Consider the following 25,594-nt stretch of genomic DNA (forward strand, 5'->3'; position numbering starts at 1 on the left):
ATTTTGTAAATCTAGAAATTAAATCTGATTTTAGTTATAAGCACAAAGTATTATTATTTTTGCTCATTTTTCTGGAGCTGCAGCTGCTTAAGTATATTGTCATATAAGTACCACACGCTAATCGATTGCGCCATTGGAGCTCCTACTTCAGTATATTGTAAAAAGATTGTTTTTGGTTTTTAATTCTCTATTGTATCAAAAATTGTTCACCATTTCAGAAATATTACATCATTTCTGTAATGCTGCTTACAATATTTTAATTAATTGCACAACATATCCTTATCTACCAATCCACATCTGTAGCTGACTTTTTTTTTTTTTTTTCCAAAACAGGATTTCTCTGTAGCTTTGGAGGCTGTCCTAGAACTCACTCAGTAGACCAGGCTGGCCTTGAATTCACTCACAGAGATCCACCTGCCTTTGCCTCCTGAGTGCTGGGATCAAAGGTATGCACCACCACTGCCCAGCTTGTAGCTGACTTTTTGTGTATAGATATTGTTATACACAAAAGACATAGGTATTATAAATGGTTTTCTTAATTGGTCTAAGTAATAAAACCCTAGAGTCAGATATAGAGGAAAATGATGAGAGATCAGAGAGTACCACCAAGCCACAGCCACCTTACCGCCTTTCTATCTCAGAAGCCAAGAGTGTGAGTTCCTGTTTCTCACTGCTTATATCCTGTTTCCACCCAGCTAGCTCACTTCCTGTCTGTCTATGTAGACCTCCAGATCTCTATGGTTAGCTCCATTCTCTGACTTTCAGACAGGCTTTATTTGTATAAGCAAGATATCATCACAATATAGGATATATTTTATTTATTTACCTTAAATATATCGTTATTATGTGTATGTATGGTGTGTGTGTATGTGTGTGTGTGTGTGTGTGAGAGAGAGAGAGAGAGAGAGATAGAAAGAGAGAGAGAGAGAAAGAGAAGAAACAGAGTACATGTGTCATAGTTTGTGTGTGGAGGTCACTTCTGGAATCAGTTTTCTTTCTATACTTGTACATAGGTTTCTGGGATTGAATTTAGGCTGTAAATTACTCTTTTGAAGTAAGTGTTTCATATCCTGAGTCTTCTTGCCAGGCCTTGGATAGATTTTAATGACTCAGTATAGATATTAAGTTTTCCTTTAGTAATTATGGATATCATTTCAGCATGCTAAGAGGAGCCTCTGTAAAAATATTTTATAAAATGGGTGGAAGTTCTCATGGGTTGAGAAACATGCAGATTCATACAGAGAAAACAAACAATTTCTTCAGGAAATGAAACCTCAAAAATATGTCAAGGTGTTTCTTTGAGAAATTATTTATAGTCATTTTGTTCATTAGTTTAGGGGAGATTTACTTTACATTTGCACAACTAGAAAATTAACTTTGTTTTCTCAGGAGAGGTAAGACTTGAAATTAGGATTACAAAACAACGTCATGTTTTATAACTTCATGCTGTAATAAAAGCTAAGTATTCGAGTCTTTAGAAGTTGTGTTAGGGGCTGGAGAGATGGCTCAGCAATGAAGAACAATCTGCTCTTGAGAGGTCCTGAGTTCAGTTCCCAGTGACCACATGGGTGCTCATCTGTAGTGGGATCTGATTCTCTTTTTTGGCATAAAGTCATAATGCAGATAAAGCACCTACCTACACAAATAAATAAATACATCTTTTAAAAAAAGATGTGTTATTCTTCCCTGTTCAAATAATTTTAAATAATGTTGCTGGAAGATATCTCAGTGGTTAAGGGCACTGGATGAAAATTATAAAATGGAAAAAAAACTATATACAACAAATGGTGCTTCTGTAACTGGATGTCATCATGTAGAAGATTGCAAAAAGATCCATATATATCACCATGCACAAAACTTAAGTCCAAATGAATCAAAGACCTCAATATAAATCTATCTATACTGACCCTCATAGAAGAGAAAGTGGGAAATACATTTGAATGCATAGGCACAGGAGACCACTTCCTAAATAGAACACCGATAGCACAGACTCTGAGAGCAACAATTAATAAGTGGGACCTCCTAAAATTGAGAAGGTTCTGTAAATCAAAGAACATGGTCAACAAGACAAAGTGGACCCATACAGAATGTGAAATAATCTTCACCAACCCTACATCTGACAGAGGGCTGATCTCCAAAATATACAAAGAACTCAAGAAACTAGACATCAAACTACTAGATAATCCAATTAAAAAATAGGGTACAGATCCAAATAGAGAATTCTCAACAGAACAATCTCAAATGGCAGAAAGACACTTAAGGAAATGCTCAACATCCTTAGTCATCAGGGAAATGCAAATCAAAACCACTTGAGATTCCATCTTACACTGTCAGAATGGTTAAGATAAAAAACACCAATAACAGCTTATGCTGGAGATGATGTGGAGAAAGGTGAACACTCCTCCATTGTTGGTGGGATCACAAACTTGAACAGCTTCTGTGGAAATCAGTATGGCGATTTCTCAGAAATTTAGGGGACCTTAAGACCCTGCAATACGACTGTTGGGCATATACTCAAAGGAGGCACATTCACATCACAAGGACATTTGCTCAGCTATGTTCACAGCAACATGTAATAGCCAGATCTTGGAAACAGCCTAGATGCCCCTCAACTGAAGAATGGATAAAGAAAATGTGGTATATTTTCACAATGGATTACTACTCAGTGGTAAGAAACAATGACATCTTAAATTCACAGGCAAATGGACAGAACTAGAAAAAACCCATCCTAAATGAGGTAACCCAAAATCAGAAAGACAAATATAGTATGTACTCACTCATAAGTGAATACCAGACATAAAGCAAAAGATACCCAGCCTACAAACCATAACCCCAGAGAAACTTGAACCCTATTCTAGAAACAGATGGAAGCAGATGCAGAAATCCACAGTTAACTAATGGACCAAGCTCCTGGAGCACAATTGCAGTGAGGGAGGAATGATACTATAAACAAAGGTCAAGACCATGACGGGGAAACCCACAGAATCAGCTGACCTGAGCTAGTGAGAGATCACTGACTCAGGTGTGACAAATGGGGAACCTGCATAAGACCAAACTAGACAATGGTATGACTGGAACAATATATGAGGCCACTGTCAGTGGGTCCAAGATCTAATACTAATGCACAAACTGACTTAGTGGAACCCATTCTATATGGAGACATACCTTGCCCTGCCTAGACATGGGTGTGGGGATGGAGAGGTGCCTTGGTCCTGCCTCAATGAGATGATGGGACAGACTTAGACTTTCTAGGGGAGGCCTTACCCTCTCTGAGGAGCAGATGGGAGGAGGTGGGTAGTGGGGCGGTTGAGAAAGGGGGAACTGGAATTGGAATGTAAAATTAATAAAAAAAAGTGTAAAAAAATTAAAAAAAAAAAAAAAGAAAGAGCACTGGCTGTTCTTCCAGAGGACTCACATTCAGTTCCTAGCACTGTCCAGGAACTGTCTATGTCAGTCCCATAACTGTCTATAACTCCAGTTCTAGGATAACTGATGGCCCCTTTTGACCTCTGTGGGCACCAGGCATTCACATGGTACACAGGCATGCATGCAAACAAAACATCTATATTCATAAAAGTAGAAATTAAAAATATTAAAGAAATGAAATATGTTTCAATGACAATATTAGTAAATGTCACCCTGGTGTGCTCCATGTCTCTGAAAATGACTGTGAGCTTCAAAGTTACATGAGCAGGTTGTTTTTAGAAGCACCAATGCAAGATGCTCTGGATTATCACTATAATTAATATAATATAGGGCTTGATGGGGTAGCTGACAAATAAAAATACCACTTGGAAGGTGTGTTCTTGGAATTTTCATTTTCAAAATGAAAAATAAAATCAGTGAACTGAAGCAGATATGACTGGTTATAATGGCTATACTTGTTGAGGTTATTGACTAGCAAGATGGTCTACCAGAGTTTCTTACAGAACCTTGAAAAAACTGAGTGAAAGAGTTACTATAATTCTTCTGAGAAGTAGTTTGTACTGAAATAGTTAAAGTGAAATGTAAAGATTTTGCAACTACATATTACCTGATTAGCTTCTACATAACATATTTAGGTTTATATAAAATTATACTAGAAGAAATTAACTGGAAACAATACAAAAAATAAGCAAGGTACAGGAATAGTCTATACCAGAGTAGTAGCTGTAAAGATAGAGGTTTGAAGACATTTTATTTCAAGACAATTTCCTGTGGTCCAGGTTAGCTTTAAACTCATGTGTGTCACCATGTCTAGTTTATCTGTTGTTAAGGATCCAACCCAGGGCCTTGTACGTGGTAGGTAATCACTCTACTAGCTGAGTTACATTCCCCAGTTTTCTTTTATCTTTGAGATGGAGTCTTCTTATGTAGTTCAGGCTGACCTTAGACTTATATTTCTTATGCTCTACCCTCTCAAATGCTGGGCTTATGGATGCCACCACACATGGCTGGGAATTCTTGATGCTAATAAAAGAACGAATAAAGGATGAATCCTAAGTTTTTGTTTAAGCAGTTGGGTCATAGTACCAATTACTAGGATTTGCATGGCAGAAGGAAATACATTTGATAGGCAAAATGAAAAGCTTTTTGTGCCTGTGGGGAGACATATTCAATCTGAAATGTATATTAGCTATCCAAATGGAGAAGACAACTGAATGTTAGTTTTCAAATGCTGGAAATTTTGTGGCATGTTAGTGTGCGTAGATGACTTAACTTTTTTCTTTTATTTTTAGCCTTAGTTATCAATTCCGGGGAATAGGAAAATTCTTACTCAGCTTCCTATTATGCTGATTATGACTCTGAACGAAATTCCTTCAGATGACTTTTTGGCAAGCTGGTGAGATAGCTCTTTGGGTAAAGGTATCTACCACCAAGCTTGATGACTTGAGTTCCATTCCTGAGACCCACATAGTGGAAGGAGAGAATTGACTCTTTGGAGCTGTCTTCTGGCCTCCACACTTCCACACGCATTCTATTGTGCATGTACATGTGTGTGCAGGAACACACACACACACACACACACACACACACACACACAGACTTTAAAAATGTAATAAAATGACTGTATAAATTTGACCACATGGAGGTCATTGGTAAACTTACCTAGGTTATTGACCCTTATAGGTTGTATAGGTAAAAAATCACATTGGATGTGTTGTTGGCTACATGGGAGATGAAAATACAGCAATAGTGGATTGTAGTGGTAACTGGAGGGAGAGATAGGGTGTAGGTATGCTATTGTTTGCTTGCTGGATTTCTTTATTTTCAACTTTGGTACTGATGATTGAACCCAGGATACATACTAAGCATGTACTCTCTCACTGAGTTGTGCCCTCAGGTCCTGTTTGGTAGTTTCTTTAGGCAAATGTGTTGCTTATGTTCTGACCACAGAGAACTGGTGATAACACCACAGATGAAGTGAATATATCAAGCAGATTAATTGAGGAAGTGGGGCAATAAGGAGTGGGGTCCAGGGAGGTGAGTTTAACTTCATTAGGAACATTGGGATAAAAGGGAGTTGGGTGGGAGTGTGGGGTTTATGGCTTATGGTTCTAAGGATTTAATGATGGGAAGTTGTGGGGCATCTTCTTGAATGGCTTTTGTTTTCCCCAAACAAGGCAGGAGAGTGGATCACAGTAAATACTATAATGGGTGAGAAACATCTTCCTGCTATACTACATCTTTGAAACAAGAAAAAGTATGTTAGATTTATTTTTATAATTATTGTGTATGAGGAGCACATGTAGAGGCCAGAGACAATCTTTGGGAGTCAGTTTTCTCCCTTCACCATTTGTCCTTCCATCAAGGGTCCCTGGGATTGAACAAACATGGCCAGGCTTGCACAGCAAATGCTTTTATCCACTGAGATATCTTGCTGGTCCAAAATAATGAACTTTTAAAAAGCTTTAACCAAATTGCCAACATTTGGAGGTTTCCCATACAGAATAAATAGACTCATGATTTATGCAAGAGCTATTTTCATTTTTTAAGGGGTTGAATGACACAAACATTATTCCATTCTGAGCACAGAGTGGGATTGTGTGTTGGAAGCTTATTTTCCAAGAGGGACTTCTGATTGGGACACAGTTATCTTCTTTTTGGAACATCCTCTCTTGCCTCTAATCTTCTAGCTGACTCATAATCTCCACAATAAGGGCTTCTCGGAATATTCAATCCAGTGACTTTTTTGTGGGGGAGACCAGCCCCAATTGTCAAAATCAAAACCACACTCTTGATTGCCTCAGGAGGATTGCTGCTAACTGCCTGATTTATCTTCTCTCTTATTCTCTCTTCTGCTTCTAAGCTTTGTAAGTGGAACGTGAGCCAAAATTTTCAAGTTTCAAAAGTATAAAGAAAGGAAACAAGCAAATAGGGAAGGAACATAAATACTGAACAAGACTGGGTGAGGTGACAGACAGGAATTACTGCGGCCGTCTGGAAGGGGGCCAGGGTGCAAAAAACACAGGATTGTGTAGTTTACAGTAACTATCTCGTGTTCAGCATGCTAGCGATCGCACAGAGAAAGCCAGATCGCTTTGGGTTTGTCTGCTGTCTGATACTTAGCTGTGGAAATTTGACTTTAGGTGATCTGTGCTTTCTGTCGGCAAATGGATATAAATATAGAAGCACTCACTCCTCGTGATTTGAATTTGCTATAGAGGACCCCTTGTGGCGACAGTGCTGAATGCTTCATCAGAAGCCTAACTTCAACGCTGGGTCTTTTGGATAAGGAAATAACAAATTAAGCAAGTCAACAAAAAAAACCCAAACACCCCACAAAACTCTTTAAAATTATACTTGAGATACTATGAGTATTTAGTTTTTTTTTTTTTATAGCATCAAACACAGCAATGAGGTTCTGTGTACATTATACCTTTGAGGAATTCAGTATAATTTTAAACACTCCAGATTTTATCAATTTAAATCATATAACTACAGAGAAGTAAAGAATAGGGGTCTTCATGTCTATTGTGCAGAAGGATGGGTGGGGGGGCCTAGTGAGCAGGTAGGGAAGGTGCAGTGGTTTTCCTGCTAGGCAGGCCAAGTTTACAATAGAACCTGGATACCTTCCTTATCTTGGGCTCAGTTTAGTAGTCATGGTTTAGAAAACATTCATTATTAAAGCTCTAAAACAAAACCTGCTATTTTGCAAGTGTCAAGTGATCTCTTTATTCCAGAAAAGATGGATTGTGAGATGTAAAACTCACTCTTTGTTTCTCTGTGAAAAGAAACCATTCTGAGCTCCTCCCCAGGAAAAAGAAGGCTTTAAAACAAATCTGGAAGGGCATTATGTTAGTAACTGAGACTCTTTAGATAAATGTCCATTATGTACATTTTACAGGAAGCTACAGCAAAAATACTCTTATTTTGCATGCTTTCTTGAAAGTCATATAAAACGAACCCCTTTTCATAGTTGCTTCTCTTTGACAATCCCCAGATCCTGTCTTTCTTCTTGGCTACCTGATATTTGTCCCAAGAGTGTCTGTAGAGCTAATAAATAAATCCTTTCTTTTATTTTAAATCCAGTCCCTTAAGAACTGGACTGCCAAAGCTCCAACAAGTTGTTCATGCTGTAGTTAGCACCATGTTATAGTAACTTTGTGTGTTATTACAAGAAAAAAAATGAATAGCTAAAGAAATATGTCATAAAATCAAGGAATTGATGACATAATAAAGAGTTAGGCAGCGAGGTGCAGTATTGTTGAGGTGAAGCTTAAGATATGGTTCTGGTGAATAAAACTCTTATGTTCATGGAAGAATTCATGGTATATATGGAAGGAAATGCAGAAAAAAATCTCCATAAGTAGGAAAAATGAAAATTCAAGGATAAACCTGTTTTCTGGTGCCTTAAATAGAATAATGGTTCTACTAAAGGGGTTTTGATATTCCTTCTGTCTAGTGTCTTATTGCTATATGGTGGGTGGTATAAAGGTGTGTGAGATGGTAAGATTTCAGTGGAAAAAATACTATCTCAGATGTGACCCATGGCTCCGGAGATCCTGAATTTTAAGTAATAATGGTATGAGAATTTCCTGGGTTTTTTTTTTTTTTTTTTAATCCCCTGCTTTACAATTTCTCACTTTCAATACTTCTAACCTTCAGTTTTAATTTGAAGCAGTTCCTTGTTTTGGTCAGGGATGATAGAAAGTTAAATTTAACTTATTTAGAGCTTCCTAAGAAGCATGTAGGTCTCTAGGGAAAGTATGTGTCTGGCCTTTTTCAACAAAGTATTTTCAGTAACAAGTTGTCAGTGAGGTCACTGACTAGCCCAGGATTAGATACCACCCACCCTGGCTTGTAACCTCCCCTTCCTTTCTTATCCTGGGTGAGTAGCGGCTCAGCTAAAGTGACTGCCCCCACCATCACTGTCTCTCAGTTTGGTCCTCTGTAGCTCTGTGACTATCAAGAGGCTTTTTCCTACCCTCAGAGCCCTGTTTGGAAAACTCCCTTCAAGAGCTGAACTCCAAGTACAGCGACTTCATAGGAGGCAGCAGAAAGGTAAGAGTCAAGTTTAGGAAGTGAAGAGCTGGGCTTCAGTGCGCTCTTGTTTCTCCCCTGGATTCCTGTGTCTCCTTTATACGCCATGGGTTTATAACGTGGGGTTTCTCCTGAATGGAGGAAGGTCACAGTATTATAGGAAATGGGGATGTTTTGACTAGCTGCAATGAGAAATGTAGGCTTTCATGCTAATTTCAAAGTTAAAAATAACTTTCAGAGTATGCCAGGGAAAGCTAGTAGCCAAGGTCGTGCTTAGCATTCAGAGAGTTTCTGGCTATAAAAAGCCAATTGGATGCTCTGCAGGGAAAGATAAGATATGGCCTGGATGCTTGTGCTTTGGCATGGGGCTGGGGAAAAGGAAGCAAAGTTGAAAGTGTTTGAAGGGGCTTTGCTTTCAACCAAAAATTTATTCATAGGTGTTTTGAATGAAATAGTGGCAAAGAGCATCAGTTTCTGCATTGGTCATATATTGCTTATGTATTTGGCAGTAATATTGAGAGGTTGAGAAATGATCTCAGAACTCTTTGGCATTTTTAACCATGACAACCACAGTGTAGAGTGATTTATTTTACTTATGATGTAGTGTCTATACAGAGGGAAGGTTGCTGGTTGAATGGGTTTGAGTAAATGCAAGTATCTGCTGTCACCTAAATCGAGAACAGGGTTGGAAGAAATGAGTTCAAAAGGAAAGAGGGAATGCAGGACAGACACCAGGAGCTTCATTGGCTGCAGAGGTTTTGAATCACAGATCTATGCCACTACGAAAGACTTGCAACATGTCTGATGATACTTGGGATCAATTGCTTGTTTAAGACACACAAACAGGAAAAGCAAGAATTTAAATGAACCTTGTGGCTAGCTCATTCAGCTAGAATGGAGGAGCAACATAGAGAGAATACTTAGGATTTGAAGCTGTGGGTTATCAATAGCCAAATGGAATGTTTGGCTATGCTTTTAATATTTCAGTGTTCATTATGAAAAAATTATCTCAACAGTGATGAAGGAGGGAACCTAAAATACAGACAGTCAGATATACTCATTTATATTTGTTATACCCTACACATAGTTTGGATGTTTCTTGCTATTTGAATAAAAGATTGGTTTTGGTTTTTAGAATAACATTTTTATTATAAAGCAATTTGCTCATTGTGTGATTTTGAAAGAACAGAGGAAAATTATTGTTTGTGATCTCACTGATATGTGTTTCCTTCTAGTCTTTTCCCCTTGGCTTTATAATATGCTATAATATGCTATAATATAGAGCATCATATTTTTAACCTTGCTTTTTCACTTTACCTGAAGCTTTCATGTTTACATATAATATTCCTTGTTGTGTTGTATCACAACTTTTCAGTGAATATAATTTTGCTAACCATCACTGAACATTCAGGTGCTATAAAAAGACTTTTGCATATTTTATGTGTATTTATATCATGCATTTATATTTAAGATTATTTCCTTACTCCCCATTCCTAAGTGTGGAGTTGTTGGAATGCAGGATGTTACACTTGAAGGCAAAGCTTGTGATTTTTTAATGTGGTTTTTACTGTTTCTCTTTTAAAGCATTATAAAATTTGTCAGCCAAATAAAATATTTATTAAACACAATATCAGGTAGATGGATAACAACATACTAAGTATGTGTAAGGATGCAATCTCTTCTACTTAAAGAATTTCAATTTATAAACCTCAACAAAGCTATACATTGAGTTGAAAGAACTTCAGCTCTTTCTGAAATCAATTATTATTTTGTTGATGATTTGTATCATGTTGACTGTAGAACAGTAGCATTTGTAAATCCTGCTGGAAAACCATGGATGCACAACACTAATTTACAGAAATTTATGATTCAGATGCAGAAATAAATAGCAAAACCAGGAAAAGTCAGTAAATACCTCAGTTATAGGACAACTGGGGAAATCACAATTATTTAGAGTAAATCTATAGGCTGCCAAATTGAAAAAATAAGGAATAAAGGCACGGAATAAGGCATCAATTGAGTGGGAGCTTGCAGATTGAAGGGAAAAGCTAAGACATGATAATAAAAGTGTCAGAGATGGTGGCTTGTGCAGAGAATTCAGGGATGGGGCAGAGATCCTAGTAGTATTTGATGGGAGATGAGGTGTACAGTCATGAATTCTTAAAGGACATATGTTGACTCTTTACAAAAAGCTTTCAACCATGGTCCCTTATATTTGGTGGTACACAGAGGGGCTTCTTAACCAAGGGCAGGCAGGAGTTCTTTAGCCTCTGTGAACTTTGGTTTGCATGTTTCCCTTTTTGAGTTGGAATGGAAAGGATTCATCTTTAAGGAGAGAAGTTCACAGCCCAGTCTTGCCTGAAGAGATACTATATATCTCATAGTGAAGACTTAAAAACAGTATTTATTTGTGGATCATCAACTCGTGCAAATGTTAGTCCAGAGCTTCCATACCATGTTTTTTCTTCTCATTCTTGTTTGTATATTGGATTTTAAGTGACACTGTACTGAGTTAAGTGACAGACAATTGGGACTACAGAACTTTTGAAAGTAAGGACTGTTACCCACTGCTCCTGTTTTCACATGCATAGCTATGCTTCATAATCATAGTGCTGCTGCCTGGAACTCAGCCAGAAATCTATAACCAATATATATTATCTAATTTTCAGGACTAGAAAGTGACTTAAAATTCCTGTGTGCAAAATTGTTGCCTTGGTACCTCTTTTCCTTTCCATTCCTTGCCTTTCATTTCTTTTCTTTTTTATAAAGTTATTATTATTGGTGTGTAGGTGTCATTTTTTGTGTGTGTGCATATGGCAGGCAGATGGTAACTACTGGGAGTTAGTTCTCTCCTTTCATGATTACATGGATCCTGGGACTGTACCTCAGCTTGTTTGATGTCAGGTACCTTTATTCACTGAACCATCTCACTGTCTTGCCTTTAATTTTCTTAACCATTATGCCTGGGTACTTCTGGTCTCTCCTGTCAGTGGGAAAATTGATTTGATATAGATAGAGCAATGGTTAATGTAAAGAAAGAGTAGGTGTTTCAGCCCTCCTTTAATATAATGCTATCCAAAGTATGATCTGCAGTTCTCACTTTGTTACTGGTCCCAGCAAGGACATAAAGAGCTTGTGCCAAAGTATAAATCAGCCATACTAGAAGCATTTTGTATAAGGGGTCTGCAGATGAATAAAGCTGTTATTGATTTATAGTTTCATGGGAACTTCTTGCATAATTCATCTGGAATAGCATTGCTTAAGTAGTTAAACCAAGCACTGATCTCCCCTACCGATATATGTAAAGGCAGAGAATTGGGATTAAGGCATCCAGTTATTACATAATAGATGAATGCCAATGCAAAGAGTCCCTTTTGCACCTCACTGAGAAACCTACAGAATGACTCAGAGGTAGGATTGCTAAAGGGATAGAGGGACTCTTCTAAGAATATCCATTCCGAGACCCCCCACCCCAGCCAGGTAAGCCTTAGTTTTAGGGTTGAAAGTTACAAATTGTCTCCATTGAAACTTATAGGATTAACAGTTTTTTTTTTTTTTAAAAAGATTGATTTATTTCATGTGTATGAATGTTTGCCTGTATGCCCGTGTGTACACCATATGCATGTAATGCCCATGGAGGCCAGAAGAGGGCATCAAATCTGGAGCTGAAGTTAGCTGTAAAGTTACTATGTGGGTACTGGGAACTGAACTCAGGCCATCTCTCCAGGCCCTCAAAATGCTATTCTTATCATAAGGGAAGTTTATATTGGAGCTCACATCTCAACTTTTTAATCTTTTTTCTATTAATATTGATGTTTGTTTCCCCCCCATTCATTATTCTTGTTACTATTTTTGGAGAGTGTATCTCACTATGTAGCTGGCAGCAATTCTCTTGCTTCAGATTTTTGAAAGTTAGTATTACAAAAGTTTTCGACCATGTGCCTGGCTCCATCATTATTTTTTAAAACAATTTCATTTTATAGCATTTTACTTTGGTTTTTCAAGACAGGGTTTCTCTGTGTAGTTCTGGTTGTCCTGGAACTCACTCTGTAGATCAGGCTGGCTTTGAACTCACAGAGATCCATCTGCCTCTGTCTCTCAGGAGCTGGAACTAAAGGCGTGCATCATTATCAACTGGCTTTTATACTATGCTTTTTTTTTTTTTTTTTTTTTTTTTTTTTAAAGAGTGTTGTGTGTGTTTCCATGAAACCAGAAGTTGTCAGAGCCCCTGGAGCTGGAGTTACTAATGGTCCTGAGCTGCACAATGAGGATGTTGGGAACTAGACTCTGGTCCTCTGGAAGAGTAGTGAGATCTATCTTTCTTTTGCTCAAGGTCTGATTATTTACGTGTTACTCTTTAGAGACTTATTTGACTTAGAAGTAGAAGCTTTCAGTGAGGACATCCTATGTCTCTTGGCAATCTGTTCTGGCATTTTACTTTGGCATCCTTCATACTCTTGGCCAAAAGTTTAGCACATTCTGCAGCCCCCTCCTTGTTTTTCTTAGTGCATTGTTTCTTCAGAGCAATAAGTCAGTTGGTGTTTGTGTTGTAGGACAGGTGAAGTAACAAGATGCTGAATCTTGGGTGCTTTCGTCCAGGGCTTCTTACCTTCTTTAAGGACTTTCTGACAACATATTGGTGGACATCATCTTCTTCAGAGAGATCAAAACGCTGTCTGATTCTGCTAGCTCTTTTAGGTCCCAGCTGATGAGGCACGGTAGTATCTGTCCGTCCAGGAATGTTTACCCACCCAATAATCGAGCTGAGAACACTCAGGCATCCACAATGCACACACAAACAGACTGCCCCTCCTCTCTCTAGTTTTCCTTGGTCTAGAACAAGAATGTCCCTTATGCAACAGCAAGAACACTCTGCCATGGGTCAAAATGCCTTGCTTCATGGGAAAATATTGTTTGTCATCTCCACCACTGATTTGGACTACATAACCATCCTGATCTTTACTTGGCACATCAACAGCTACTTCTGTGGCCTACTTCTCATAGAGTGTATATGTTCATTGTCCACTTTATGGATTTCTGACAGCCAGTGGCAGAGAAGGAGACATTCTTCTTCATCTTGGTACAGCCAACTGTTTAGGAGGTGCCACAAAAGAGAGGTGGAAGATCTGTTAATTGCTGCTGAGACATTTCTTCAGCCGTTCACACTATGTTTGCTTTTTAGGGGTTATTTTTATTCACTTATGTGTAGTCATATATGTTTGCCACCTGTGTACGGGTGCCTGGTGGAGGCCAGAAGAGGGTATCAAGTCTCCTGGAACTGGAATTACATAGAATAAGATGAATAAATCTAATAAAATAAATCTTAAAAAATTTAGAGATGTAAGGTACATTGCCCCATATGGGTGCTTTGTCTGAACTTGGGTCCTCTGGGACTCGGAACCATTTCTCCAGCCCCTCATACTCTTGTTTTAAAAAGTAGAAGGATTAGCTTCTGTCCTTATTCTTTTTGCCATTTCAACATTTTCTTAGTTATGAGGTGTTTTTTTTTTTTTTTTTTTTTTTTGAGACATTGTTTCTCTATGTAGTGCTGGCTATCCTAAATTCTACATAGACGGGGTTGGCCTCAGACTCATAGAGATCTGCTCTTCTCTTCCTCCTAAGTGCTGGGATTGATTCTTTTTCTTTAGACAAGGTCTCTAGCCCAGGCTGGCTTCAAATTGTATGTAGCTGAGAATGAACTTGAACTTCTGATCCTCCCTCATCTACCTCCCGAGTGTTGGGATTTCAGGCACGTACCACCATGCTTAGGAGGTGATGGAGAATGAATGTAGAGCTTTGTGCATGCCAGGCAAGCACTTTACCAACTGAACTACATCCCAGCCCAGTTAAATTTATGTGTAATAATTTATCAAGTTCTTCTAATGGTCTTGGCATTTCACTGCAAGGGGAATGAACACGTTTTAAGGTTTAACTTGTTAATATATCTTTCTTTTTCAGTTTCCTTAGTTCTTTTATGTCTTTTGTAGAATTTTAAAGTTGTTTTCACATCATATTTATAAAGTCTGATAACATATTCTCTTTCCTTCTATGTTTTAAGTTATGTACAAGAAGGAGAACTAGTGAATTTGAAGAAATGTTATGGTGTCTGAGGCATGGATGGCATTTTATGGGCTGTGGGACCCACGTCACCATGCTGGCTCTTTGGGATTTGATTTGTACCCTTTCCCAACCTCATGCTTTAAATTTTCTTTTTTTGGTTAATATTAATTAATTGTTTGGAGCCAGCATCTCCCTATGTAGCTGGCTTGGAATTTGCTGTGTAGCCCAGGCTGGCCTTAAAGTCACAAATATCTACTTGCCTTCCAAATGCTTGGATGAAAGGCTTATACCATCACTCCCAGCTAAAATACACATTTTAAAGAATGATCTAAAAGTTCTTAGCTGTGTATATGTGTCCCCGCTTGTTTGTATTTGCATGACGTGTGTACATGTACTTGCAAAATCCAGAAGAGAGTGTTGGATCCTTTATCACTGTAGTTATAGGCAGTTGTGAGCCACCTAAAGTACTCTATCTTGCTGGCTATAATAAATATTTTGATACTTCGATCAATATAAAATTTCCCAGTTTTAATTTTCAGATACTTCTTTTCTGACTCTCTCTCTCTGGCTCTATCTTTCTTGCTTGTTCTGAACCCTTCCCACTTCCATTTTCCATGTTAACCAGACAGTCCAACAAGAACTCTTTGATAACACACACACACACACACACACACACACACACACACACACACACATTTCTATTGCTGTTTAACACAGTCATTCTTAACCCATGATCATTTGTTCCACATGAAGTATTTGGCAGTATCTGAAGATATTTTGATTTTTATAACTGGGTGACAGACAGGTGCTACTAGTGTCTAGTGATTAGAGGCCAGGGATGATTTCAAAACTACTGCTATGCTATGAAAAGCCACCACAGCAAAGAATTATTTAGTTCAAAGTGTCACTTAGAGAAATCTTGCACTAATAATACATTCTGAAATAAACAATTATTTGACAGGTAAGTATAATTTCTTTTAAACATTTGATTTAATTTATTATTTATTATACTTATGTTTATTATTTTATGTATATGAGTGTTTTATTTGAATGTGTGTAAGAATACCACATCCATGTCTGGTGCCCATGGAGGCCAGAAGAGAGTTCTGGATCCTTGGGAACTAGTCATGGATGGTGATGAGCTGCTATGTGGGTGCTGGAACTCAAACTCAGGCCTGCTGCAAGTGTAGCCAGTGCTCTTAACCACTGGGATGTCTTTCCAAACACCATTTGCTTTACTACCTCTCCCCAGTCTCAGTTTCCTTTCAGATTGTTGGCATGATCTTTTCATTTTAAAGAGCATGCTCTTTGGTAGACAAGATAAAAACAAAGTAAAATATTGCCATTTTTCTTCCTCCTTGTTGCTTGTTAACACTGTGAACTCTGCCTGTGTGGGAGGAGAGCTTCTAGTTTTATCTTTCACATTTTTCGCAAGTCTTCTCTCATTCTGAGTTTAGTCCCCTCTTCTATAGCCAATACTACACAAGATGTTGTTTCTCTTCTTTTGTATGTCTGTTAAAACTTCTAGTTCCTTAGAAAGCTCCTTGTACACTACAGTGAGTTATTCATATGTGGGCTCCCTTATTTCTTCCTCATTTGTGATTGTAACAGTGATTTCATTTCTTGACCTGCCTTTGACTTGAGTCTTGTATCTTGTATGAATTGCTAAGCCACCTGAGAGACTTGTCTTACTTTGTGCTGTGTTTCTTTTCTTGGCTTTAATGAACTCCAAGGTGATATGTTCAATTTCCCTCAAGGTTTCTGTCATTTCCACTCCAATGGTATATTCCTCTTTGTTGCTGTGTCTTTGGTTCAGGATAGTAGTTTCATTCTTTGCTTCTTCTGTTCTCTGAATGATAAAATTGCTGGGATAGAGGTGGAAGAAACTGCAAAGGAATCATTCCTAGAGTTCAGACTTAAACTATCCTTTTGGTTATATTGAATCCTTGGATATTTAAATCCTTGTTAGGTTTCTTATTTAATCTATAACAATTATTTAATTTTTATTTTTGACATAGGTCCTTACTATGTTACTCAGGCAGCCCTTGAACTGGAAATCCTCCTGCCTCAGCTTCCTGAATAACTGGTTCTGTAGACCAAAGGGACTTTGCTTCTATCAAAACCTTTTCCTTAACATTACTCACATTTTTAGTGTGTGTGTGTGTGTGTGTGTGTGTGTGTTCATGTGTGCATGTTACTGCCTGCATGTTGAGTGGACAATTTATGGCAATTGGTTCTCTCCTATCATATAGGTACTGGGTATTAAACTCAGGCTATTACTATTATCATAATTTTATTATTTTTTGGCTTTTCAAGACAGGGGTTTTCTGTGTAGCTCTGGCTGTCCTGGAATTCACTCTGTAGACTAGGCTGTCCTTGAACTCACAGAGATCTGCCTGTTTCTGCCTCCTGAGTGCTGGGATTAAAGGCAATGCATCATCACTGTTCAGCCTCTGTCTCAATTCTTACTATAGAGTGCAAGCATGTTTATCATGTTTCTGAGCTATGTGAGCATATATATATATATATGAACTTTTTTCTATCCTTGTTACTTAGTTATTCTTTTTAGAGGTAAGTTTATTGTTTATTCCTAGAAATCTTGCTAATTTAAATAGTACATAAATCCTAGAAATTCATATTTCTGCCCACATCATTTTTGTGTCTATTTTTACCAACTAGGCCCTCACATCCTAGGGGATAATAATATATATCAACCACATAGTGAGTTCATGGCAAACTTAACTGTGTTTTATTTCTAGAAATTATAATCTTCTGACTAAAGATTCTTAGAGATGTACTGCTGGGAGGTGGCCTGAAAACACATCCCACTGGCTATCTAAAAAGCAGTTCCTATGCATTCAGGGGTGTGAGTTGCCCTATTGGCTCTCTATACCATTCTCAAGTCTCTGATAGGATGTGAAGGTATATAGGCGGCTTGTGAGCACTTGGCTATCGTGGCTACTATATTCAGACACAACAGAGTTTTGTTTTAACTCCATCCCAATTTGTACCATTCATGAAGCCAGTAAGAAAGTAGACAGATTTTACAAAATGAAAGTATGATAAACAAGGTTAATTAGATATTGAAGAAGATAACAAGTATTTTTAGTAAGATTATGTCCCAAATATTACACAGAACATAGCTTAGACCAGAAGGTTATTTACTGTCCACATGAAATTGAAGTGGGCATTTTGTGTTCTAATTTAACCCCACATAGTAAGGGACTTTGTTCCCCATGTTTGCAAATTATCAATGAGATCTTCATTCTCTTGTATCTCAGAGGGTATGACAGGGTCCTTTTATGGTTTCACAAAGATTGTCCCATCTAGTCTTTTCCACAGTAGGGCTCATCAACACTTGGAAGACAAAAGGAAGTTTGTAGAGGACCTATAAGTCTTCGGAGAGGGGAATGAAAACCAAGACTTCTTCCTTTTCCAACGAACTTATTTTTTTTAAAATATACTTATTAATTTGCTACGTATGCAGTGTTCTGCCTACATTATGCCTACAGGCCAGAAGAAGGCACCAGATCTTATTATAGATGGCTGTGAGCCACTGTGTGGTTGCTGGGAATTGAACTCAGGACCTGTGGAGGAGCAGCCAGTGCTCTTAAACTCTGAGGCATCTCTCTAGCCCTAAGTTTATTTTCTTATTGTCTATCATTTAATTTTGTGTGTGTGTGTGTGTGTGTGTGTGTGTGTGTGTATGTGTGTGTATGTGTGAGCACATGTGCACACTCGCTCGCACATGCTCTTGAGGGTGCAGGGAGTTGAGGGTGCATGTAGAAGCCAGATATTGATGCCTGGATGTTACTCTCCTTTTTCAATTTTATCTTTTGAGGCAGGATCTCTGATGGAGTTTGGAGCTCATTATTTTGGTGAGGCTGACTGGCCAGCAAGTTCCAGAGAGTCTTTTGTATCTGTCATTCATAACAGTGGGGTTGTGTGTATTTTGCCATGGCTGGCTTTAATGGGTACTGGGATACAAGCTCAGGCCCTCATGCTTGAGCAGTCAGCACTTTACCCACTGAGCCAGCTTCCCAGCCCTAGAGGCTTCTAAAATTATTTATTATTATTGTGTGTGTGTGTGTGTGTGTGTGTGTGTGTGTGCGTTATGTATGTATGTGTGCCATGGTGTTTGTGTGGAGGTCAGGGGACAACCTCATGGACTTGGTTCTTTCTTTTCACTTTTATGTGGACTTGGTATTGAACACAAGTTGCCAAGATTGTGTGACAAGTGCCTATATCTAGTGAATCATCTCCCTGGCCAAAGAAAGTTTATTTTGCAATATTTTAAAAATGTTTAAAAATTAAAAATAAAATTACATTTATTTATTTATGTATTGTGTGTGTGTGTGTGTTTGTGTGTACAGACACACACATGTGCCATGTCATATGTGTGGAGCTTAGAGGCCAACTTGCATTATCTGGTCCTTGGAGAATTCAGCTCAGATTGTCAACCGCAGCAGTAAGCTCCTTTACCTGCTGAGAACTTCTATCAGCCCAGAAAGTATTTTTTCTTGTTTCAAAACACCGAATTGAGGGAGGGCTCAGAGATTAAGAGCACTGACTGCTTTTCTAGAGGACCTGGTTTCCAGCACCCACATGGCATCAGCCTATAACTCCAGTTCCAAGGGACCCAACACCAAAGCACATGGGGGAAAAAAAAAAAAGCCAAACAAGCAAGCAAGCAAACAAACCAGAAAAAGCATCAGAACTGGCCCTGGCCCTGATTAAGATTTGCTAGTGAAGACCTGGAGAGGTGGCTCAAGTGTGAGACTTTGAGAACCTGAGTCAAATCCCCAGAACACATTTAGAAATCTGGCAGTTCATGCCTGAAACCCCAGGGTGGGAAGAAAGACCCTTTACTCCAAGAGGGTCGCATTTGGGTCTAAGTGTCCCTGGGACCCCAGGGTGGGGAGAAAGACCCTTATGTTTCTTGTTTTACTTCAAGAGGGGCGGCGCCTTTGGGTCTGCTGGTCAGTGAACTGGAAGGCTCCTCTGACCCAGCCACCATGCTTGGTAAACTAAAAAGTTGGAGCTATGGATGCTGTGCCTTACATCCGAGGGAGCAAACTGCTCTGTCTTGAAGTCATTGTGGCCTCTGACAGGACCCAGAACAGGAGAAAAGGTCACCCTGGGGGTGTGGGGGAGTTTCCACCAGTAAATCTTGTATTGGGGCAGAGCACAGCATCTTTGAACAGAGCCTGCTTGTGTTCTAAGCCCCCGCTCTGTTTTCTTTCTCCTAGGCATGTAAATCGCCCCCGGAGCTTTTGAAAAGTTTAAGGAACAATTTAGCAACCAGAGTGATTTTTTTTAAAAACTTGAAATATTTTAGATATGGTCTCGTTTTTATCTCAAGCTATTAAAGTAGTCCCTACTGTTACTATATGTATTTTACAAATGTGACATTATAACACATTATTTTATAGTTATTAAATTCTGTAAAAGGCTATTTTTTTCCATTATGGTATGATCTCAGGAGACTATATTTCTATTTTTCTATGGTCTTGTTCTTTGCAGCTTTGTATATATTCATGTGTATGTCAGGGTTTCTTAAACTTTTTGTACTTGTGACCTACTTTACATGAGAAATTTGCCTTGATATACAAATTTATAAAACAGTAGTACAAATCAAACATTTACTGATAATAAAGCATAAATGAATTTAAGACAATTCTTTGGCATATATATGTATATGTATGCATATATATCTTATTAAAGATAAAGGCAAATTTATATATGAGTAAGATGGTGTACATGGTTAACTTTCACATAAAGAATTAAATATTGGCTGAATATTTTATACTGCAGGACATAGAGTTTCATCAATATTTTTCCAAACTTGTCAACTTGTTAAGGTTGAGAATAGCATTTTACACAAATATATATTACAAAATGGCAGAAGTATGTTTAGGGCCATTCCAGAAATCATTAGAAATTCTGATGTAATCCAAAGACAAAATTCATTAAAGGTTTTATGAAACTCCAGTCAACAACTTAAGTAGCAAATTAGAAAAGTCAAACATTCCAACATAATTTAAAGGCATACTAATTTGATGCATGTTGAGGAATAATGAAAAATATTTTTTTTTTAAATCTGTAATTCTTTTTTGTTATTGGTGTTTGTTTGTTTGTTTGTTTGAGACAGGGTCTCTCTATGCAGCCCTGGCTGTCCTGGAACTCACTATATGGTCCAGGATGCCTTTAACTGAAGGCGATCCACCTGCATCTGCCTCTTAAGTTTTGGGATTAAAGGGCCACATCACAATTCCAGGCCTTGGTTCACATTTTTGTTTCTTCCAAGATTAGGCATGTCTTTAGTTAGGAAGCACAAGCAGTTTTACCTCTTAAGAGTTCCAGGCCAGCCTGATCTACATTGCAAGTTCTAGGCAAGCTAGGGCTAGATAGAGACCCTGTCTTAAAAAAATATAAATAACTCTTAATTAGAAAGGAAAAAAAAATCAAACAAAGAATTCAAAGGAGTCAGTATGTGGAAAGTACAGAGAAAAAAGCTGACCAATAAGTAAATGTAAATTTCATTGGCTTGTTTCACCAATTATTGGGTAAGTACAAATTAAAACAAAAATGGGCACAATATTTAATACAGTACTACCTATTAGATTATGTATTTATATGACTCGAAAGTGGCCAGTGAGATGGCTCAGTGAGTTAAGGTGACCTGAGTTTGATTCCCCAAATTCTTATGGTGGAAGGAGAGAACTGACTCTTGGCAAGTTGTCCTTTGACCTTCACATGTGTGCTGTGTTGCGCAAGCACACACACACACACACACACACACACACACACACAAATAAGTAAATAAATATAAAAAAACTTAAGAAATAATTGGAAGCAAAGGGAGCTCTTCTGTTCAGAGATAAGTGTTCAGGGCTTGAGACACAGCTCAGCTGTCTAAGGTTAGGCTCACACCCAAATCATCAGCATATGGTGTTCACAGAATTTCCTCTCCAATAAGAATCTGAAGCAGGGGCTGCAAAGCTGTGGGCAAAGGGCCTTGTGTATGTTAGGCAAGTGCTCCACCATGGAGCTGTATCCCCAGCCCAAGATACTATGATTCTTGCAAAACTGATTTTCTTTTATGCATGTATTTCTTTTCTATTATTATGTAAACTCAGGCATTGTAGAGAGTTAAACATGGCTAAGATAAACATGAATAAAATAAACATAGCTACTTGGTGGTGAAATCCATCACTAGTTTTCTGTTATTATCTTTGTAACAAAGTGTGGGAGAAAGGATTTCCTTCCCCTCTCTCTAATATAGCTCAGCAACCAACTGGCTCCCTGCTCTGGAATGAAACAGGTTGGCATGACTCCATAAGTCTCATGTGGGAACAAGATACAGAAATTTCTATTTTTTAACTTACTGTCATTCTTTTCCTTTGGGTTCAGTGTGCTACCCTTTAAACCACTTCATACCCAGTCTTAAAAAATGCATTCTTATTAATATGTATCAGAGTGTCTTTTATTTTCCTTGTAAAGGAAGCATTTGTGAAAACTTCTGGAGCAGTTTAGAAGTGCTTCTATTTCAGGGCCACATTTCTTTGTTTTCTTATTAGAACTTATCACAAATGGGGTAGATGACGTTCCTGGGCAAAACACATGCGCCCTGCTAAATAAAAATGTGTGACCTCAATGACTGACCATTTTAAAACCAGAAGAGCAATCCATTTGCTGGTTTCCACAGTGGTCCTCTAAGATCTCATTTGAACAAACAGAGAAGTGTCTTTCCATAAGACAACGATGATGGGCCTGTGAGTCATTAGCATAGCAGTCAGTATTCCTTTATATTTGCTGTGTGTTTTATGAGTGTCTCCTCTTCATGGATCTCACTTTACAATATGAGATAAGCAGATAAATGTTGGCCATTGTGGATAAAGCTATGGGATGGAGTTTGAATGTAAACTCAGTGATTTTCATAAAAAAATAATTTGTGCTTCATTGGGATACACATACACACATATAAAATATACTTTGACCATACCCATCATATTCATCTTGTTAGCCTCTTTTGTTTAGGATCTCGTGTAGCCCAGGCTGGCCTCAAACTCCATATATAGCTGAGGATGACCTTGAACTCCTGACTTTACCTCTCAAGTGCTGGCATTGCAGGTTTGCATAACCATGCCAGGCTCTTTCTCTGTGATTTCTCTTGGAAAGCTCAATGTAGTCTCATGGATTAGCAGAAGAAATAGATGGACACTTCCCATGCTTTTATCTCTTACTTTGACATTTCTTTTTAGTTCTTGGACTCTGTATTTGTAGATACCTGTGAGATGCATCTCACATGTGTATCACTTCTTGACACTATCTGAAGCGTGCCAGGATCACAGACACTTCTAGATTTGTCCACTACTTGAATATTACGTCTTATATGCCTGCTGCAACAGTTTAGGGAAATGGTGGGTTCTTTTCAAGGTAAGTGTACACACATGCACATGTGTATGAAATACTGAAAAGTAAAATACATGAATACATTTTTTGCTGAAAGTACAAAGGAGTATTCTAAAAAAGTAATATATATTTGGCAGTCTTCTCTCCTCAGCATTATCATTATTATTATTTTTATTTTAAGCCATTTTAAGTAGAACTGAAACTAAAAGGATCTTTAGACATAGGATTTTAAGGCATCCTGGCAAACCAAATCTGATGGGTGGAACAGTGCTCAGGAGATTGTGTATCAGGAAGCAGACTTGTTGGAAACTAAAGTGGAATTAAGTTGTTACATGAAAGCAGGGGAAAGAAAATCAGTTGCTGTATACCCTGCATTTGTGTGGCTGATTGGCAAAAAAGACGAGCTAATTACTGACAACATTGACTTTTCAGTTTTCTTTTGGATTATTGTCCTATTGGTTACTTGTGTAGCAAGTAAAAAAAACAACCCACATTTTCAGATTTGAGAAATGGTGTGTGTGTGTGTGTGTGTGTGTGTGTGTGTGTGTGTGTGTGTGTGTGTGAATGTGGAGACCTGAGGTTGGCATCAGATGTCTTTCTCAACTGCTGTCTACCATATTCATTGAGGTAGGACCTCTCATCTGACCAGAGTTCACCTTTACGTTCAGTCTAATTAGCTAGCTTGCTCTGGTAGCCTCGTATTGTGCCTTCCAAGTGCAGTGGCCGCCATGCTCAGACATTTACTTAGGTGCTTGGGTTCCAAAAGATGGTCCTCACACTTGAGCAGCAAGCACTTCATCCACTTAGATTTTTTATAGAGCAGATGATTTCAGTGAAGAACCTTCTCTTGCCTTCATCGGCAGCAACAGAATTAGTTTTTGAAGGGAACAAAGCTCTCATTTCCTGCTTTAATGTCAGTGATAATGGTTCTTTTGAGTCTGAAGATTGGCTTCAGTTTTGATTTTTTTTTTTTTTTTGCCATAGTAAACTTGATTCATGTGGTATATAGTAGCTTCAGAGAAGTCTAGAAAAATTTATTTATTGTTAGTCAAGATAAGTTTGGACTAGGAATGTAGCTCAGGGGTGGAGTGCTTGTCTCTCATGCTCCTTGTTGTGGTTGGAATCCCTAGAATGACTTAAAGCATATGGAGATAGCAACCAAAATTTTTTTATTTAAATTTGAAACAAGCTTGTTTTACATGTCAATCCCAGTTTCCTCACCCGCCCCTTCTCTCCTGTCCCCCCCCCCCAATTCCCATCCCATCCCCTTTCTGCTCCCCAGGAAGGGTGAGGCCTTCCATGGGTGGTCTTCAAAGTCTGTCATACAATTTGGAGCAGGGTCTAAGCCCTCCCCCATGTGTCTAGGCTGAGAGACTATCCCTTTATGTGCAACCAATATTTTGCTGGGTGTGAAGGTGCACACCTTTAATCTTAGCACTTGGAAGGCAGGGGCAGGAGGATCTATGAGGGTTAGAGGCTAGTCTGGTCTGCAGAGCAAGTACCAGGGCAGCCAGGATTCCTGTCTCAAGAAAAAAAAAAAAAAAAAAAAAAAAAAAGAAAGAAAGAAAGAAAGAAAAATTTGTGGCACTAGTGATTTTGGCTAGATACATAGTGAAGTTTTTATTTTTAGAGTAAATCAGACCAAATCAAGTGCTTAGTTGTGAAATGAGGACTTTGCAGGTTGCATGAGAAATTTGTTAGTCATAATGTTGCATACTCATGAGGCACATAATTATGCTATCATAACAGCAGCCATCTTTCCTATAATTAACCTGTAGCTTCTCATATGTAAGGGAAAATTAGCAATAACTAAGCATGGAAGTTAGAAAATGAAAGTTAAACAGAGTACAAGTCGAATTTATACTGGCTAAACAAACACATATTTCTAAGTAAGTTTTCTAAGGAACATTGAGATGTTCTACTGCAGTTGCTACTGAAGTATGAAAATAAATACGCAGTATAATATTGAGGATATTTAGAATCTAGTGATACCCTCAACTAGAAACTGGCATTTAAAATGAAAACTAAACTAAACTAAACTAAACAAAACTAAGGGAAATAATCATTGGAGAATTGAAAAGTAAAAAAAAAAAAGTATTACAAAATAATATAGAAAAGTTACAAATATGAAGAATTAAGCTATTGCATCAATGAAATATTTTCCTAAGTGAAACTAAGTAAGCAAATAATCACAATTAGAATTTCCTAGTACTTTGTTCTACTTTTTAACCAGAGAAATCAAAGGTAGGGAAAGAATGCATGTATCTGTTGTCTCTATTCCCCATAAAATTTTGATTAATTTGTGATACTTAAATTACTTAAAATTTAAAAATTATTTATCTTATGTGCATGGTGTTTTATTCACATGTATGTCTGAGCACCATGTGTGTGATAGTGTTCATGGGGCTGGAGTTACAAATGGTCATGAGCCATTATATGAGTGCTGGACATTTAACTTGGGTCCTCTGAAAGAGCAGCCAGGGCTCTAAACTACTGAGCCATCTCTCCAGCTCCACTAAATTATTTAATTGAAAATAAATTTCACTATTTAGCTCTGACTAGCCTGAAATTTACTATGTAGACCAAGTTAAACTTCAATTCACAGAGATCTGCCTGCCTCTGTATGCTGAGATCTGGGATTAAAGGTTTAAATTAC

General features: G+C 38.0%; 1 protein-coding gene across 1 annotated transcript in view; it reads left to right on the forward strand.

Annotated features, from left to right (window-relative positions):
• The first annotated feature begins 8,354 nt into the window (after positions 1-8,354).
• Positions 8,355-25,594, forward strand: part of LOC127223891 (catenin alpha-3-like) — a 105,291-nt gene continuing 88,051 nt past the window's right edge. The window contains exon 1 of the mRNA XM_051186581.1: positions 8,355-8,484. The gene's annotated coding sequence lies outside the window, so the exon portion shown is untranslated. The remainder of the gene's footprint in view (positions 8,485-25,594) is intronic.

The sequence above is a fragment of the Phodopus roborovskii genome, unplaced genomic scaffold (assembly GCF_943737965.1).
Source record: "Phodopus roborovskii unplaced genomic scaffold, PHOROB, whole genome shotgun sequence".
Taxonomy (NCBI): domain Eukaryota; kingdom Metazoa; phylum Chordata; class Mammalia; order Rodentia; family Cricetidae; genus Phodopus; species Phodopus roborovskii.